Source organism: Triticum aestivum, chromosome 6A (assembly GCF_018294505.1).
Source record: "Triticum aestivum cultivar Chinese Spring chromosome 6A, IWGSC CS RefSeq v2.1, whole genome shotgun sequence".
Lineage (NCBI taxonomy): Eukaryota > Viridiplantae > Streptophyta > Magnoliopsida > Poales > Poaceae > Triticum > Triticum aestivum.
Window position 1 is genome coordinate 433,443,041 of NC_057809.1, and position 7,489 is coordinate 433,450,529.

Here is a 7,489-nt window from a genome sequence, read left to right on the forward strand (position 1 = left end):
TTTTAGCTCCGTAGCTCCGATTTGGTTGATTCTTTTTGTAGATCGAATCTCTTCAGTTGAGTTTTCAGATTTGATCTTCTTATTTAAGTTTTACCCGTGCATATTTGCTTGAGTGCTTATGTATGCTATTGTTTGTTTGCGATAGAATTTCCGGAGTGCGAAGCGTGCTACTACGAGTCACTAGGTTTTGTGGATCATCAGCAAGGCAAGTAACACATTGATCATACTCTTTTCATACCCAGTTTTTATGCATTAGTTACAATCCTCAAACATTGCATGATTAGGATGAGTATAACATGTGGGTATTGGGAGTTACTTCTGCGTTACGCTTATATTGCCATGCTATGCTCGTAGACGTGGATTGAGTTTGAGTGTATCCATGACAGATGTGAGATTGTTAACTAATGGTTCAACTTAAGGTGGCAACTTTAATACACATCTAGGTGGATTGTTGGTTTGGGCACCTGGGGTTATACCAGTGTTGTCCTAGGAGATCCCGGGGTTATACCGTGTGATCCTCCTATGGCCCGCCACCCAGACTCAAAGGGATCATAAGATTATTCATGCTAGAAACTTCCGTGTGCAGGCACAAGCTATTATGGGCTCTATCATAGTGGAGTAAGTTGCATGACCTCTTCCAGTGGTAGGCTAGCAGATGTAGGGGATGTAGGTTGGTACCGTATAACCGGGGTTAGAGTTAATGCTTCTGAAAGACTATGTCTCGGCCATCCGTTTCTCAAACACCATGTAGTGCGAGAAATCCAACGGAGGAGATCGAGTCTTGTGGGAAAAAGTGCGCAAACCTCTGCAGAGTGTACAAACTAATCATGGTTAGCCATGTCCCTGGTTATCGACATCTTGAGTATCTGGTTCTTGAATTATCATGTTGATCTCATCACTCTAATTTAATTTGTTGGGTTGATAATTACTTTTTAGTTGGGATTGAGAAGGGGGTACCATTCTCAATGTTTCAACTACCATGATAGTTAAATAAAATATATTCCTTTGTTGTAGGGAAAAATCAGCTTTTCGCAAAACATTATAACCATAGAGCCTCCACCAGTCATATATGCATGTAGTGATAGCATTTATTCTTTTCATTGCTCTACTGTGTTATATTGCCAGCATATTCCATGTGCTGGCCCGTTTTTGGGCTGGAACATATCATGTTGCAGACTTTTCAGACGAAGAGTAAGGTGCGTTAGGTCGTTTGTCGTGCATTCAGCTATGCCGTTGGAGTTGATGGACTCACTTTATCTTCCAAACCTTCCGCTGTTATCTTATTTAGATGGCCTTACGCCATATTTATTGTAATAAGTTCTCTTTTGAGACTATCGATGTAATAAGTGTGTGATTGCTACTCTGTTATAAATCCTTCGAGTACTGTGTGTGTCAGCATTACCGATCCAGGGATGACACTGACCACAGAGACTTGACCGTCTGAGGTCGGGTCGCTACATTCATGTTGACATCTTGGCCACAAGCATAGCAAGCATTGTCAAAAAGGGATATTTCAAAAGAATAAACGAGATCATAACAATCATCATAGCAACCATCCTTCGGTAAGCACAAAGGGAAATTAAACAATGTATGAGTTGGAGAGTTACTCTCATTAGAAGGTGGGCATGGGTGATCAATCCGCTCTTCCTCCTTTTGTTCTTCGCTCTCCTCATCATCTTTTTCATCCAATGAGCTCATAGTTTCATCAATTTCTTCTTTCATAGACTCATGCAAAATATCAGTCTCTTCTTGGACAATGGAGGAGTCCTCAATATATGGTTTAATATAAGGATTAGAAGCATAATCATCATAGCAATATTTAAGTATGGCCAAATTTTCAGTTTTGTAGAGAGTAGTATCACACTCTTTAATAAAAGAAGCAATTTCACAAGTACCCCTAAAAGCAACAAATTCTTCAATTTGTTGAACATCATAGTAATTATAAACACCCTTAGTATACGAAGATACGATTCCATTATCACTAAACCCACATTGGTAAGGAAGGTGTTTCTTAGGGTCTTTAGAACAACAAGTACAATCATATATTTCACATAAATTCCAAGCATAGCACTATAAACGATGAATTTGATCCATTAAAAGTTTCCCTTTTTCAGATATGCGGTGTCGCACATAACAAGCATGCTCATCTAAAGATTTTCCCTCAACTAAGCTAGTTGGGGTAGCCCGAGCACATAGGGATCGAAGATGATCCAAGTAAAAAGCTTCAGTAGTGTGATAGATTTTGAGTGGTTCTTCAACCATTGGTTCAGCAAGTACCACTAATTTTTTTGGTATTTTGCGTTTCCTACCCATAACTAAAGATAGAAAAGAGGAGCACAAAATAAAAAATACTTAGTGATAAAGCAAACAAGCACACACGAGAATATTCACCCCATGCTATAACTCCCCGGCAACGGCGCCAGAAAAAGGTCTTGATAACCCACAAGTATAGGGGATCAATTGTAGCCTATTTCGATAAGTAAGATTGTCGAACCCAACAAGGAGCTAAAGGTAGAACAAAATATTCCCTCGAGTTCTATCGACCACCGATACAACTCTACGCACGCTTAACGGTCGCTTTACCTAGAACAAGTATGAAATTAGAAGTACTTTGTAGGTGTGATATGATATGTTTGGAAGATAATAAAGAGCATGTAATAAAAGCTAGGGGATGTTTAGATAAAGACACAACTAAGTTAGTTTTAGTAGAGAACTTTTTGTCACGAGAAAGTTATTTGTCCCTAGGCAATCGATAACTAGACCGATAATCATTATTGCAATTTTATTTGAGGGAGAGACATAAGCTAACATACTTTATCTTCTTGGATCATATGAACTTATGATTGGAACTCTAGAAAGCATCCGCAACTACTAAAGATCATTAAGGTAAAACCCAACCATAGCATTATAAGGCATCAAGTCGTCTTTACTCCCATACACAAACAACCTACTTACTCGGGTTTGTGCTTTTGTCACTCACGTCACCCACCATAAGCAAATTATTAACATATTGCAAACCCTACAGCGGGGATTCCTTACTCTTGCGCGACACAGAGAGCATCATAGGACAACACCAATAATAAAACATGCAACTCAAACCAATCACGATCATCAATTAACCCATAGGACAAAACGGATCTACTCAAACATCATAGGATAGCCATAAATCATTGGGAAATAATATATAGCATTGAGCACCATGTTTAAGTAGAGATTACAGCAGGTAAAAGAGGGGTTACACCGCTGTATAGAGGGGGGGAAGAGTTGGTGATGAGGGCAGTGAAGTTGTTGGTGTAGATTGCGGTGATGCTGATGGCCCCGGCGGCATTCCAGTGCCATCGGAAGAGAGGGGGAGAGGGCCCCCCTTCTTCTTCTTCTTGTTCCTTGACCTTCTACCTAGATGGGAGAAGGGTTTCCCCTCTGGTCCTTGGTCTCCATGGCATGGGAGGGGTGAGAGCCCCTCCGAGATTGGATCTGTCTCTCTTTGTTTCTGCGTTCCAGATTCTGCCCTTTCACCGTTTCTTATATTTCCGGAGATCCGTAACTCCGATTGGGCTGAAATTTGGACATGATTTTTATTCGGATATTAGCTTTTTTGCGGCGAAAGAAGGGCACCAACCACCTTATGGGGTGGCCACGAGGGCCCAGGGCATGCCTGACCCCCTAGGGTGCGCCCCCTGCCTCGTGCCCCCCTCGGGCATCGTCTCGCGTTGATTCTTCTTCCCAAAAATCACATATATTCCAAAAAAATCTTCGTCAGTTTTTATCGTGTTTGGACTCCGTTTGATATGGATTATCTGCGAAACAAAAACATGCAACAAACAGGAACTGGCACTGGGCACTGGATCAATATGTTAGTCCCAAAAATAGTATAAAAAGTTGCCAAAAGTATATGAAAGTTGCATAATATTGGCATGGAACAATAAAAATTATAGATACGATGGAGACGTATCACAGGCAAACTCCGTAAGGAAATAATGGATCTTAAACAGCAAGTCAATAGGCCCGAGGAAGAAAATCGGATCTTGAAGGGTATTATTGCCAAGAATATTGGATCATCACCTCCAAAGAAAAGATATCTAAATACATGGGTATGGGCACTACCCTTGGCAACTTCCAAGCTTGGGGGAGGTGCCCCAATATCGTATCACCATCACACCTTTATCTTTATCGCTTTTCTTAGTTTGATCCTTTTGGTTATATCTTGATCTAGTAGAGTAAAAGTTTTTAGTATGATCTAGCTTTGAGTTTTTCTTTGAGATCTATCTATGTAATCGAGTCCGTGAGTTATATAATAAAGAGTAGTTTTGAGTTGAGGGCTTTGATTTCTTGCTTTGATCTCGAGGGAAAAAGAAGGGCTAAAAAGAAATAAAAAGATCATATAATGATCTTATGGAGAGTGATGACTTCACAGATAAAGAGTATGATGAATAGAAGTTGAGAGTTGACAAATATAGTTTTGGTCATTGTTGCAATTAATAGGAAGTAATAAAGAAAGAGAGGATACACATATAAATATATTATCTTGGACATATTTTGTGATTGTGAGCACTCATTAAAATATGACATGCTAAAAAGTTGATGTTGGACAAGGAAGACAACATAATGGATTATGTTTTCTTATATCCAAATAGAAGTTATATTATCATGGATCCTCCAACACGTTGATCTTGCTTTCCCTCTTATGCTAGCCAAATCTTTTGCACCAAGTAGAGATACTACTTGTGCTTCCAAACATCCCTTAAACCAGTTTTGTCATGAGAGTCCACCATACGTCCAAACCTACCTATGGATTGAGTAAGATCCTTCAAGTAAGTTGTCATCGGTGCAAGCAATAAAAATTGCTCCTTAAATATGCATGATCTTTTAGTGTGGAGAAATAAGCTTTATACAAACTTGTGATATGGAAGAAATAAAAGTGACGAACTACATAATAAGGTTCATTATCACAAGCAACAATATAAAGTGACGTCTTTTGCATTAAGATTTTATGCATCCAACCCTAAAAGCGCATGACAACCTCTGCTTCCCTCTGCGAAGGGCCTATCTTTAACTTTTATCTTCTACCCTTATAACAAGAGTCATGGTGATCTTCACCTTTCCTTTTTACCACCTTTTTTCCACTCGGATGTAGGTTATCATAAAGTATTATTGTTGACATTACCCTTGAGGTAAAAGGTTGGGAGGCGAAACTATAAGCCCCTATCTTTCTCTGTGTCCGACTGAGGCTTTGAACTCATAAGTATCGCATGAGTGTTAGCAATTGTGAAAGGCTAAATGATAGTTGAGTATGTGGACTTGCTGAAAAGCTCTTGTATTGAATCTTTTCTATATTATGATACATTGCAATTGCTTCAATGACTGACATCATGGTTTGTTGGTTCTCAATAAAGTTTTGTGATCCATATTTTACCTTGTGAACGAATTATTACTTTATCATAAGAAATTATATGACCATATATGTTGCTATTCTAAAGATAATCATGATGCCTTCATATCCATATTTTTTATCGACACCTCTATCTCTAAACATGTGGACATATTTTTCGACTTCGACTTTCGCTTGAGGACAAACGAGGTCTAAGCTTGAGGGAGTTGATACGTCCATTTTGCATCATGCCTTTATATTGATATTTATTGCATTATGAGCTGTTATTACACATTATGATACAATATTTATGCCTTTTCTCTCTTATTTTACAAGGTCTACATAAAGAGGGAGAATGCCGGCAGCCGGAGTTATGGATCGGAATGGAGCAAATCTGAGAGACTTATTCTGCACAACTCCAAAAGTCCTGAAAATTTACGGAGAATTATTTTGGAATATATAAAAAATATTGGGCGAAGAAACTACCAGAGGGGACCCACCAGGTGACCACAAGGATGGGGGCGTGCCCTACCCCTGGGCGCGCCCCCTACCTTGTGGGCCCTTTGACAGGCCTCCGGTGTCCATCTTCTGCTATATGATGCGTTTTGACCTGGAAAAAATAAGGAGGAAGCTTTCAGGACAAAGTGCCACAATTTCAAGGCGGAACCTGGGCAGAGGCAATCTAGGGCTCCGGCAGAGCTGTTTTGCCGGGGAAACTTCCCTCCCGGAGGGGAAATCGAAGGCATCGTCATCACTAATGATTCTCTCATTGAGAGGGGGTCAATCTCCATCAACATCTTCACTAGCACCATCCCCTCTCAAACCCTACTTCATCTCCTATATCCGATCTTTGTCTCAAAACCTCATATTGGTACCTGTGGGTTGCTAGTAATGTTGATTACTCCTTATAGTTGATGCTAGTTGGTTTATTCGGTGAAAGATCATATGCTCAGATCCTTATTGCTATTTAATACCCTTCTGATTATGTACATGAATATGTTTTGTGAGTAATTACGTTTGTTTCGGCTGACATGGGAGAAGTCTTGTTATAAGTAATCATGTGAATTTGGTACTCGTTTGATATTTTGATGAGACATATATTGTCTTTCCTCTAGTGGTGTTATGTGAACGTCGACTACATGACACTTCACCATGATTTGAGCATAGGGGGAACACATTGAGAAGTAATAAGTAGATGATGGGGTTGCTAGAGTGATAGAAGTTTAAACCCTAATTTATGTGTTGCTTCGTAAGGGACTGATTTGGATCCACATGTTTCATGTTATGATTAGATTTATCTTAATTTTTTTTCGTAGTTGCAGATGCTTGCCAGAGGGGTTAATCATAATTGGGAGGCTTGTCCAAGTAAGAAGAGCACCCAAGCGCCGGTTCATTCACATATCAAATTATCAAAGTAACGAACGCGAATCATATGAGCATGATAAAAACTAACTTGACAATATTTTCTTAGCATCATGATATGGTTTATTGCCGGGATGTAAAAGGGTATTGTTCCTTTCTTGTAAAAGACTCCATTTTCTTAATAAAAATGAGGGCCATGTGGCCCCTCTTGTTGAAAAAAATAAAAAGGAGAAAAATGCTTCTACTGTGTTATTGCCATTAAGAATAACAATGTAGTTACCCTTGACGGCGGCTTCACATTGTTTCGGGCTATCGTGCTTGGCTGAAGAAGTAGGCGGCCAACGAGGCGGTCTAGCGGGAACGACGGAATGCGACACGCCGCTCCGTGTTCATCAAGTCTGATGAGGTGCCAACCTGGGTCTGCGAGGACCCCGACCTCGCGGAGGCCTAGGCCCGTGACCGATAACTAGCGACCATGAAAACGGCCGTGCGGCACTGCTGCCGTCTCGATCGATGATGGATGCGTGTGTGGTTGAATGACCGGCTTTCGTATGACTGTACTGCATGAACGTGTACATGTCTGCGGATAAATACGTGCTCGTTTTAGGGGTCCTGACACATGCAGTCACGAAGTTTATACTGACTGGTTCCCTTGGTAATCTTGTGCACGTAGTAGTACTAGTAGTTGTGTTAGGCCAGGAGAGGACAGTGGAACAGCCACGCGAAATGCTTGATTGAGCGCGATGTCTATCCGCACGG